General features: G+C 45.7%; 1 long non-coding RNA gene across 1 annotated transcript; it reads right to left on the bottom strand.

The window, feature by feature from the left end:
• Window positions 1-878: 878 nt before the first annotated feature.
• On the bottom strand, window positions 879-1,913 carry LOC114298194 (uncharacterized). The gene is made up of 3 exons (XR_014345342.1): window positions 1,752-1,913; window positions 1,065-1,658; window positions 879-982 (listed from the first exon to the last, which is right to left on the bottom strand). It is a non-coding gene; the product is annotated as an uncharacterized LOC114298194 (long non-coding RNA).
• Window positions 1,914-12,578: the final 10,665 nt, after the last annotated feature.

The raw sequence follows: 12,578 nt of genomic DNA on the forward strand, positions 1-12,578 counted from the left end.
CACTACCTGACTGGGCAAAATGCATAATACACGCTTCCATTCAATCTCATTTTGGTGCAAAATGATGCGATATGATGCTAAGTGTTTAAAATACAATACTTTTTTTAAAAGCCGTTTCATCCCATCATGCCTCGTTTGTTACAACATTTTACAGACTAAGGCACAAGTTTTACAGAAAATAAACTGTCTGATAATGTACAAATGTACTACAACTACTAGCAAAAAGATAAATAAAACAGGAAACATGCTACATCTGTGCTCTCAAGAGCAGTAATAAGAGGCCCTATTCGTCCTCTTCTGCGGAATAGACTCTCCGCCACCATCGCCATCGCCATCATCATTCGGGTCGGAGCTGTCGTCCTCAGGATCCCCCTCAGCCTCGTCTCCACTCCCGGAACCAAGACCAGAGTCCCCCTCCTCAGCAGATGTCTCTGACTGACGGTCTGTGACCTCCTCATCAGGCTCCGCCTCTATAACATGTGCCCTGCGCCTGCGGGCAGACCCTCCTCGAGCTCCCTGAAAAGGCCTAGATGGCCCAGCTCCCTGAAAAGGCCTGGATGGCCCAACTCCCTGAAAAGGCCTGGATGGCCCAGCTCCGTGGAAGGGCCCAGATGGCCCAGCTCCCCGAGAAGGCCCAGGTGGCCTGGCCTGCGGCTGAGCGTACACCGGAGGCATTTAAAAATAAAGAGTTCAATTCAAATACATCAGTCCAAATATGTACATCAGATGCAGATACAAGCAAAAACTACATGAAATGAGTGCATGTAAACACAGTGTACAAGTGAGGTGTGTGTCAGATGTGCTCTACACAAGTAGCCTATCAATGCAGTAGAAATCAGCATGTCATCAGAAGTATGATAAATGCCAGAAAACTGAAGGGTACCTGGAAGCCCATGATAGACAACTGTGCCTCCCTCCGCAGGACCATCCCCTCAAGTGAGGCCACCAATCCGACCACCTCCTCCACGTACTCTCGGGGTGGCTGCAAATACGAACTCATAATCATCAGTGAATAAAGGAATGTTTAAATGTTTGTATGATAGATGAAAAACAGTAGAACATACCAGTGGTGAGTCGGGATCAATGGCGTATCGATCACTGGGCATCGGAGGCTCTAGCGGGATCGGAGTCGGAGAGGTCGTCCCATACTGCCACCCCATCAGCTCAGTCGGCATATCCAGCCACCCAGGATGAGGATAAGTCGGAGGAATCGGGGGAACCGATCTACCCCCACCTCTAGATGTACCAGCCCTGCTGGTGGAAGGGGCGTCTGCAGCCCGAGCCCGGGCCTGGCTCGAGGATGGCGTACCAGCAGACCTCGTCATCGGGGTGCGAACTCCCGTCAATGGAGACATCAAATATGTATGATGGTAAGTGGTGTAATCCCCCTCCTCGAGATGTAGCAAAGCATCACTACCCAGCATAGCACAGACTACATCCTGGGGAGAGAGCCTATCAGCAGTCCGCATACTGACTGGGGGTGCTGCGGGAGGGTCCTGAGAATTGTACCCCCATACCTAACGCAAAAAGCGTTCCCCCAGAAAACATGCTCTACCAACCGGTCCTTCGAGCAGGACCCTGTACTGGGAGGTGCCCGATCCTCCGGCATACTGAAATCGGAGACCATCACCCAAGGGCGCCCAGGGCTGCCATGTAATCTGCGGATAACAAGTGCATAAACCAATCAGAAATCGAGAATATGCGGGGCAAATCAAAGATGAAAATGGAAAGAACTGAGAGTTTTGAAATACCTCCGATGGTCGCACAGTGTCAAAATACTGTCGCAGGTAAAAGAGAGACTCCCGGGGCCTTGGCCAGTGCTGGCCCTCGAACACCAGTGAGTACGGGGTCGTGAGGGGCCCTGCCACCTCCAACTCTGGGGCTAACGTCGGGAAATATACGTAGACCCATAACTGAGAAAAGCAGTGCAGAATGTAAGTACAAAGTGCTGAGGGCAAAATACAGACTGTAAAGTGCGCCGTGTGTGCAATGTACAAGTAATGAGGAGCAGAAATGTAAATCAAGAGGACAGAAAGTACCTCCCAAGCTCTCCAATAACCGCCAAGTAAGTCTCCCTACCCGCGGGAGGTCGCGCTCATATAACAGTAAAGGGTAGCCAGGCCGGCGCCACCCTAGTCGTATCGACTGACCTGTGATAGGTCAGCCAGAGCGCTCAACAGATATAGCCCAACCGTGTTCCCTCTATCAGCAAACAGAGTAGTCCCGAAGAGGAACATAAGGAAACCACGGGCATACTGCTCTGTCTCCTCAGGAGTCCCGGGCTCCATCTCCGCCCGCCGGAAGTGGGAAGAGAACCAGGTATATCGGACTCTCCCCGAAGCTCTGTCAACAGGCGGGCGGGCCCCCAGCAGATATATCCAAGCGGCCTCCCATTCGCCCATGTCCTCGTCATAAGGAATGGACCAACCTCGTATGTCCAGGCCGGTCAACACAGCAAAATCCAGAGGGGTCATAGTCATGTCCCCAGTGGCAGAGAAATGAAAGGAGTTGGTGGTGTCCCACCATCTCTCCACCAAAGCCGCCATCAGTGTCCTCCGGGCAGGACAACGTGATAACCCAACGCAGAAGGCCCCGAACCCTGCCAAATCTACTAAATCCCGGACAGCCTCCGGGAGCTCAACATACCAATCCCTCGCAGCGGTGGAGTCATATCCTCGTACACCGCGAGAACCAACCTGTATTCAGAATGAATACATGTGTCAGTATAAAAATGAATGAGCCGTGTGCCAATAAAATGAATGAGCTGTATGCCAATGAAATGAACGAGCTGTGTGCCAGTGAAATGTATGAGCTGTGTGTTCAAAGTATGATGTATAGGCTGCGTGCAAATGAAATGTATGAGCTGTGTGTTCAAAGTGTGATGTATAGGCTGCGTGTAAATGAAAAGTGTGGGCTGTGTGTTCACCTTCAATTTGGGCTGTGTGTTCATATTTCAGAAAATTAAAGTTTGGGCTGTGTGTTCAACTTTCAATCCATGTGAGCTGCGTGTTCATAATCAAATTTGGGTTGCGTGTTCAGATTTCAGAAAATTAAAATTTGGGCTGCGTGTTCAACTTTCAATCAAATGTAGGCTGCGTGTTCACAATCAAATTTGGGCTGCGTGTTCAGATTTCAGAAAATTAAAATTTGGGCCGCGTGTTCAACTTTCAATCCATGTGGGCTGCGTGTTCACAATCAAATTTGGGCTGCATGTTCAGATTTCAGAAAATTAAAGTTTGGGCTGCGTGTTCAACTTTCAATCAATGTGGGCTGCGTGTTCACAATCAAATTTGGGCTGCGTGTTCAAATTTCAGAAAATTAAAGTTTGGGCTGCGTGTTCAACTTTCAATCAATGTGGGCTGCGTGTTCACAATCAAATTTGGGCTGCGTGTTCAGATTTCAAAAATTAAAGTTTGGGCTGCGTGTTCAACTTTCAATCAATGTGGGCTGCGTGTTCACAATCAAATTCGGGCTGCGTGTTCAGATTTCAAAAAATTAAAGTTTGGGCTGCGTGTTCACAATCAAATTTGGGTTGCGTGTTCAGATTTCAGAAAATTAAAGTTTGGGCTGCGTGTTCAACTTTCAATCAATGTGGGCTGCGTGTTCACAATCAAATTTGGGCTGCGTGTTCAGATTTCAGAAAATTAAAGTTTGGGCTGCGTGTTCAATTTTCAATCAAATGTGGGCTGCGTGTTCACAATCAAATTTGGGCTGCGTGTTCAGATTTCAGAAAATTAAAGTTTGGGCTGCGTGTTCAACTTTCAATCAATGTGGGCTACGTGTTCACAATCAAATTTGGGCTGCGTGTTCAGATTTCAGAAAATTAAAGTTTGGGCTGCGTGTTCAACTTTCAATCAAATGTGGGCTGCGTGTTCACCTAAAATTTGGGCTGCGTGTTCAGATTTCAGAAAATTTAAAGTTTGGGCTGCGTGTTCAACTTTCAATCAAATGTGGGCTACGTGTTCACAATCAAATTTGGGTTGCGTGTTCAGATTTCAGAAAATTAAAGTTTGGGCTGCGTGTTCAATTTTCAATCAAATGTGGGCTGCGTGTTCACAATCAAATTTGGGCTGCGTGTTCAGATTTCAGAAAATTAAAGTTTGGGCTGCGTGTTCAACTTTCAATCAATGTGGGCTGCGTGTTCACAATCAAATTTGGGTTGCGTGTTCAGATTTCAGAAAATTAAAGTTTGGGCTGCGTGTTCACAATCAAATTTGGGCTGCGTGTTCAGATTTCAGAAAATTAAAGTTTGGGCTGCGTGTTCAACTTTCAATCAAATGTGGGCTGCGTGTTCACCTAAAATTTGGGCTGCGTGTTCAGATTTCAGAAAATTTAAAGTTTGGGCTGCGTGTTCAACTTTCAATCAAATGTGGGCTACGTGTTCACAATCAAATTTGGGCTGCGTGTTCAGATTTCAGAAAATTAAAATTTGGGCTGCGTGTTCAGATTTCAGAAAATTAAAGTTTGGGCTGCGTGTTCAACTTTCAATCAATGTGGGCTGCGTGTTCACAATCAAATTTGGGCTGCGTGTTTAGATTTCAGAAAATTAAAGTTTGGGCTGCGTGTTCAACTTTCAATCAAATGTGGGCTGCGTGTTCACCTAAAATTTGGGCTGCGTGTTCAGATTTCAGAAAATTTAAAGTTTGGGCTGCGTGTTCAACTTTCAATCAATGTGGGCTGCGTGTTCACAATCAAATTTGGGCTGCGTGTTCAGATTTCAGAAAATTAAAGTTTGGGCTGCGTGTTCAACTTTCAATCAAATGTGGGCTGCGTGTTCACAATCAAATTTGGGCTGCGTGTTCAGATTTCAGAAAATTAAAGTTTGGGTTGCGTGTTCAACTTTCAATCAAATGTGGGCTGCGTGTTCACCTAAAATTTGGGCTGCGTGTTCAGATTTCAGAAAATTTAAAGTTTGGGCTGCGTGTTCACAATCAAATTTGGGCTGCGTGTTCAGATTTCAGAAAATTAAAATTTGGGCTGCGTGTTCAGATTTTAGAAAATTAAAGTTTAGGCTGCGTGTTCAACTTTCAATCAAATGTGGGCTGCGTGTTCACAATCAAATTTGGGCTGCGTGTTCAGATTTCAGAAAATTAAAGTTTGGGCTGCGTGTTCAACTTTCAATCAATGTGGGCTGCTTGTTCACAATCAATCTGGGCTGTGTGTTCAGAAAATCAGAGTTTGGGCTGCGTGTTCAACTTTCAATCAATCTGGGCTGCGTGTTCACAATCAATCTGGGCTGTGTGTTCAGAAAATTAGAGTTTGGGCTGCGTGTTCTACTCTCAATCAGTGTGGGCTGCGTGTTCACCTTCAAATTGGGCTGTGTGCTCTAAAAATCAGTGTTGGACTGCGTGTTCAACCCTCAATCAGTGTGGGCTGCGTGTTCACCTTCAAATTGAGCTGTGTGCTCTAAAAATCAGTGTTGGACTGCGTGTTCAACCCTCGATCAGTGTGGGCTGCGTGTTCACCTTCAATTTCGGGCTGTGTGTTCGATAATCAGTGTTTGAGTCGTGTGTCCACTTCTTAACTAATGTGTGCCGTGCGTTCGCAATCAATTAATGAGCCGAGTGTTCAGGAATTCAAGTGTTTAAACTACATGTTCAGGATGCAAACAAAGTACTATGTCATAAGCTAAACTGTGTGTTCAAGCATGGCAAAGGCACGAAATGCACGAAAAATGCAGAAAATGAAGTAAATACCTCTCGAGCCTCATAGGAGAGGTGATGCTCTGGCTCTAGCAGAAGTAGATCCCCAGGTGCTCGCTCATCAAAATCAGTAAAATGACGAAAAATGGCCCGGGGAAGGACATGTGCCGGTGGAGCATACCTCCCGAGAATAAAGGGTTGAACCCTCGGGGGCAAAGTCATGACATCAAAATCATCCCCGGCACTCAGAAAACCTCCACCATGAGGAGAATTACCCGCCATTTCAGAAAATCTGCAAAAGGAGCAAAAATGAACGAAAATGAGCCAAAATTAGAAAAAGTCAACAAAAGTCAACTCTCGGGAAATAAAAAAGTCAACCAAAGTCAACTCCCGAGAAAATCTTCCAAAGATTAAGACAAACTCACCTTAAGTGGCGAAAATGAGAAAAGAAGCTCCGAAACCAAAATTTAATCAAAGTGCTTGAAACTGAATATTTTCGCGAAAACAACTTGCGTGGGGCGTTGGAAAACGCGTATAGAGCCCGGATCTGAGGGAGAAAATGGTTTGGGAAGCAAGAGGAGAAGATTTCGTGGCTGAATTTATAGGCTCAAAGTGTTTGGGTGAGAGAGCATAAAGAAAAGAAGGTGAAAAGACCAAATTATCCTCGGATTTGGGCAGGTGGCCGGCCGGCCACCTTTTCTGGCTGGCCGACCATTCTCTTTTTGGAAAACTAGCCGGCCACCTCCCCCTCTCCAGAAAACTAGCCGGCCATGTCCCCCACATGCTCACCTAGCTCTTTGCAAATTTTGAGGAAGATCGGAGTTCCCGGGACCTGAAAAAGTTCAAGGAAAGTGCACTTTCTGTTGCGAAATTGCTCCGCCGGAACTTCAGCTTCAAGTTCTGACATGTGTCTCATCATTATTCATCGAAATCAAAGTGTATCCTTTTTGAATGTGTTGTAGCCTTTCCAGGAAGTGAATTGGAGGCCGTGATCGAGTCACCTTCGCCGAAACAAGCGTTTCCGTGCTCGTTATTTCGTAACAAACGGGCACCTTGATTTATGCTCGTTTTGCACTATCATGCACATAACTTGCATTCTCATGGGCATACTTGCATTTTTATGCACATTTCTTGATATTGCCATACCTCTGTGCTTGAGCATGCGTTGTCACGCACGTTCCTTTCTCGCATCGCGATGCATTCACTCGCCGGCACCACGTGTGTCAAACTTTCGGAATCACATTGAATATATGTTGGTAGCATATTGTGCTTGTTGAATTTCTCTCTTTTGCAGGCACGATATTGTATGTACGGTTCATTTGAGGCTGGTGCGACCAGACGAATCGCGCAGGTATCGTATCTTCTTCGTGTGAGATGTGGCGAGGATTGGATAATTCTCCGCGTTCTTAACTGCATGAAATGTAGTTATTGCTTTGCATTCTTGCTTAAAACTGTTGCATCTATTTGCGAATACTTGCTTCATTACAGCTTGCTGCATTTGCATGATCATTGAGTTACCTCCGGCTCTGTGCATATCGCTTTGCATTTTGCCCCCTTTGCCTGCGGGCACGCCTGCGGGCACGCCTGCGGGCACATCTCTGTTTATCCTGTACGTTTGTCTAAGTCTTCGGCCTTGTCAAAAATGGGTCGTCTCTAGGCTTTGACATTCACTCCCGTCACTTGTGACTTCCGAGTTCTGTCAAAGAGGGGCAACTGTAGACACCCCGTTTTTGACCGACCTTAAGACTCAGACATCACCGATTGAGCGCTCGGTGACGTTGCATATCGTGCTCGTTCAGAAGTCTCAGAGTCGCGGCCGTGAGCCCTGCCTCCGGATTTCCGAACCCTCTTCTGTGCCTTGCCTCGGTTTGCGAACCAAACTCGGTTTTCTCTGTTTCTTTTCCTGAGGGGAGGGAGAGGTCCCGTAGACCATCTCTCAGTGGTCGTGGGCTACATTTTGTGGCTGTAGGCCATTTTGCCCATTTCGGAGCCCGATTTCCGATTTTTCGAGACCGTAGGCCGTGTGCCTCGGTTCGGGACCGCCTAACCATCTCCGTTTGCTTTGATTTTTGGCATACTTCTTATTTACTCCCTTTTGAGGGACACTGAGGTCTGAGAGATCCATTTCGTGATCGAATGCCACTTTCGGTGCTTAACAGGCAGTTTTCGGGGCCCCGAACTGCGCATTTTGGCCCCTGAACATTCGTTTTGCATCGGTTTTCGTTCATTTTTGGCAGGTACCTCTGTTTTATCACCAGGAAGGCCGTAGAAGGGTGGGAGGCCAGCAATTGTTTCAGCAACCAGTTATATCCCTCCGGCGCCCTCCGACGCCCGTTTTTCTCACTTCCGAGCCAATGTTGAACAACCTTGGGCCATTTTCTTGGACTTTTAACCACATATTTGTGTTGTACACACATGGGAGGACACCAAAAGTTGGTGGCCGGCCAGTAATTCCATCTGACCCTTTTGACCCCCTCCTAAAAATGACTTGTTTTCTCTCCTGTTTCATTGTTGCCAATTTTGAACCACAGGGTTGTGTTGAGGGCACATGGGAGGACACCTATCTGTGGTGGCCGGCCACTAAATCTTCTTGACCTTTTTGACCCTTGGCCGGCCGGCCATGGGAGGTGGCCGGCCGGCCACCTGCAGCTCCAAAACCTGGCCGGCCATGATCCTTGCAATGTGTACTTTACAGTTGTATAGCTGTTTTCCCCCAAAAATATCTGTATCCGGGGGACAGCTTTTGGGGGAGAACTTGGTCTTTTTTCCCCCACTCTTTCCCTCACTTTTCTCCCTCTCCTTGGTCCATATAACCAGCCTCCAGCTCTGGTTTGAAGGGTTGGAAAAATTTCTTGGAACTCATACATACATATCTCCCTCCATCTCTCTCATTTTCTTAAAAATTCCTAAGTCCTATACCTCATTTCTTCATCACCACCAAGCACCACCACCACTACTCCATTTCCAGCAGTTTGGGGAGCTTTCCAGCAGCTAGGAGGCATCACTTCTCAAGCCAAGAAGCAACCAAAGACTTGTCTTCAAGGGTGAGTAGTATTTCTCTTTTTTTGAGCTTATTTTGGTATCATTTCTTAGCCATACATGCTTGCTGTTTTGAGCTCCGACCAAAACTGAAAAAGTCATTTTTTTGAGCTCATTTTCTTATCTCATTAAGGGCTCAACACTGTTTGAGGTCCCCATCTTGCACTTGCTTCAATATCCTTCTTGAATGCCATTTTCTTGCATGATATTTTTAGCCTATATGTGATCTGTTTTGGAGCATGATGTAAACTGTAGATAGGCTTATTTTGAGTCTCTCTTCAACATTGAAGAATGGCTCATTACTGTTTGGGACCTCCATGTACCACTTGTCATTATACCCCTCTTTGGTCCCCATTTTTGGCATGATTTATTAGCCTATTGTGCTTCCATTTTTGGACGATTTTCAGAACTGAAAAAAGTCTTATTTTGGCCTCCTCTTCATATTTCATTAAGGGTATTTCACTGTTTGAGGCATCCTTTATATATTTTGTGTTATATCTCTCTTTTTTGGCCATATTTTGCATGATATTTTTGGCTTGTATGCATGCTGTTTTGGGTCCGGCCATCAACTGTAAAATGCATTATTTTTGGTCCCTCTTCAGTGTTGTAGAAGAGTCTTTCTCTTTTTGGGCTTTTCATCTACCACTTGCTCCTTTGTCCATCTTTTGGCCTATTTCTTGCATGAGGGTTTAGCCATATCTGTGCTGGTTTTTGTGGTTTGCCATAAACTGTAAAAGATCATGTTTTGGGCCCCTCTTCAACTTTGTTGAAGGGCCCTAATCTGTTTGGGGACAGCAGCTGTGAGTTGCTCCTTTATCTCACATTTAGGGCCATTTCTTGCATGCTAGTTTTGCCCTGTTTCTGTTTGCTGTTTGGCCATGCTTTGAACTGTAAAAATGCTTATTTTGGGGCTGCCTTGCTTCTGTCTTTTCATTCCATGTACCAATTATGCATGCTTTGTATAGTTGTAAGCCATTTCATGTACCTAGTTTTGCATTTCGGGAGAAATTCCATGCATCGGGTGTCATTTCGTCTTATTTCGGGGGCTGTTTTTCCCCCTCATTTTGCTACTGATTTTTGCATATTTGCATATCATATTCCATGTCTTTGCCATGTCTCATTAGAGTGGCATTTCGGTGCCTGAGGGTCGGTCCTCGATTTGCGTGCACGCGTGCATGCATTTCGAGTTGTCTTGTTTTCATCTGATGGCCTTTTATGTGAGTGTGGCCGAGGCTCTCTCATGTTGGTGTAAGCCCATTATTGCATTGCGTATGTCATTTCATCCATTGCATTGTGTATGCTCGGTTGTGTATTACCTCGTATAGCGTGTATGCCATTCCATAACATTGTGTATGTTAGGATTGTATCTTAGTTGCATTTCATGCATGTCATGCATATTGCATCGTGTTCGGGATAGGAGTTAGCCCGGGCACGGGAAACGAGGCACATTTCGTACTCCGAGTGACGGAACGTGTCTCAATTCCTCAGTCACCGACACTCCGGATTATCCATGATGGAGTTAGGTTTTAGTTTTGTTTTCATGTGCATTCATTTCATATTAAATTGTGCAATTCGACTCCTCGGCCATCATGCCTCGATATGCGTAATTGGTGGCACGAGGATCGAGGCATGCATATATTTGTGAAAATACATTGCTATGCCCCTTTCCTGCTCTCTGTTGCAGCAAATCAAGAACCAGCGGTCTTCCGAGGCTTGGCACGCATTTCAAGAACAGGTGCAAACAGAGGCTAATTGGGGCATCGTCATGGATTTCCGCGCAAAACAGCCTAAACATACATCATTCATCAGAAGCAAGGCAGTCCCTGGCTTGCACGCCAGTTTTACAGCTTTCTTAGTTAATTTGTTAATTAATTAGGAATTTGTATATTATTTGGACTGTAATATTTGGACTGTACTATTCTTTTATTCGGGACTGTATATTTATTCGGACCCTCTGCGCGAGGGCATAACTGTAATAAGTGTGCGTGTGCGTGTGTGTGTTGTATGTCTTCCAACCCCACGTCTTTCTCCCTTTTATTTATCCGCTTATGATGGTTAGATTAGGGCATATTTCAATTAGCATACAGTATGATAGCATGTTTGCATTCATTCATCTGTTTTGCATACACCGGGCTCGGCGCATCATACTAACTGCATTTGTATTTCAATTCCAAATTAAATACATGTTAGTTGTCGCATTCCATATGCCATGTTTAGAATAGCCGAGCCTGCTATAGTTTGCATTTTTACATGTGTTGCATTAGGCATTTCTGTATACTTAGGATCATGCATGATTTCTAATGAAGTCTCTGTTTTAGCTTGGAGTACTCGGTAAGTTTTATGCTTTAGCATCCTTGCATGCGTGTGAGTGCTGCCATGAATAGCATGCTTACCATGAGGCTATTTGCTTATGTGATATAACTGCCTGAATGTCTGTGGATGAAGGTTGGGTTATTTGGATTGGGACAATTCATCAAATGCTTGTTTTAAGCCTACTAGATAGTGGCAAAACCATCTTTTCTAAGCCCACCCGAGGGTGGCAATACCTGCATTTTAAGCCTACTTGCGAGTAGCAAACCATCTTTCAAAATAAACATGAAATGTTTTGTTCCAATTCAGGCGATCCAGTCTATACTTGTATGTTGTGCGCATCACATAGTAACCTAGGCTAATAACCGGAATAAGAACGCATAAAGTTTTCAAAAATAAATATCATGGTTAGTAGAGGCCGATCTTTGATCGGGCGAGCGGGGGTGCTCACGAAGTGACCTCCCCAATCGTACCCAAGTTCCAGAGCCGAGGCAACTTTGGTGACGACGGACACGTGGCCTTTGGCACCGAGTCAGGGTTTCCTAAATTTCCCCAAAATAAAATATTTAGGTGGCGACTCTGTATCTGGCAAAGCAGTCCATGTTTGGCACTTCTTTCAAAAAATCAGTTTTCTCAAAACGATTTGCCGGATTTGGACTCTTTGGTTCAGATTTAGAACCGTGACAAATTTGGAGAGTCCTGAGCTGTAGTGACCCCAAATGAACAAAACGGGAGCTCACCCTCCCGGGAGCGTTCGGGGACGTCTACACATATGGCGCTGACGTGTCAATGACGTGGTGCCACGCGTCTCGTCTTCTTCCTCTGCCATGCGTGTGGCGCGTGGACGCGACTTGAATGACGCGCCGGTACATCAAACGACGCGTGGGGGCGTGTGCTGAGACTGGGCCTCGCGCCATATTCAGGAGGCACGTGAGGGTGCGTCCAGCCTCCTCTAGGGCTCTTCTTTGCATTTATGGGCTCCTCTCGTCGAGACCTTACTCTTGGTATGCTCAAAACCTGATTTCGAGCAGTTTGATTTCTGGACAGTTTTGAAAATCATACTGTTTTTGTTCCGAAAATGACTGACGAGGCTCTGATATCACTTGTAGGGGATCGGGGATCCCGCCCAAGACTTTATAGAAATCATACCAAGCAGAAACACACACACCCACACCAAAGGAGACACCATATTTAACATGGTTCGGCAATAATGCCTATATCCACGGGAGAGTAACCGTTTATCACTATAATAATGGAAAGATTATAAAAAGATTACAATAAAGGAGGAGCTCACACTATCCTCATTCACTCATTCACCCGTCTCCCTCGCTCACACCGAGAGAGACGATTTCTCTACCTCACATCTCTCACTCTCTTGGTTGGTTTACACTCTCTTGGTTCTCTCTCTCCAACCCCTCCTCCTCACCTCAATCTATACACAATTGAGGGAGGATGTGATTGGTCACCACCTACCTCTTTCCACTCTCTAGTGGGTTGGAGTTGGTGAGCCACCCCCACTTTCTCTCCAAGTGGGTTCTTCAAGTGGTGCATTATCACCCCCTCAACATGAGGTGATATATCCAACAG

The sequence above is a fragment of the Camellia sinensis genome, chromosome 11 (assembly GCF_055761805.1).
Source record: "Camellia sinensis isolate YWXY chromosome 11, ASM5576180v1, whole genome shotgun sequence".
Lineage (NCBI taxonomy): Eukaryota > Viridiplantae > Streptophyta > Magnoliopsida > Ericales > Theaceae > Camellia > Camellia sinensis.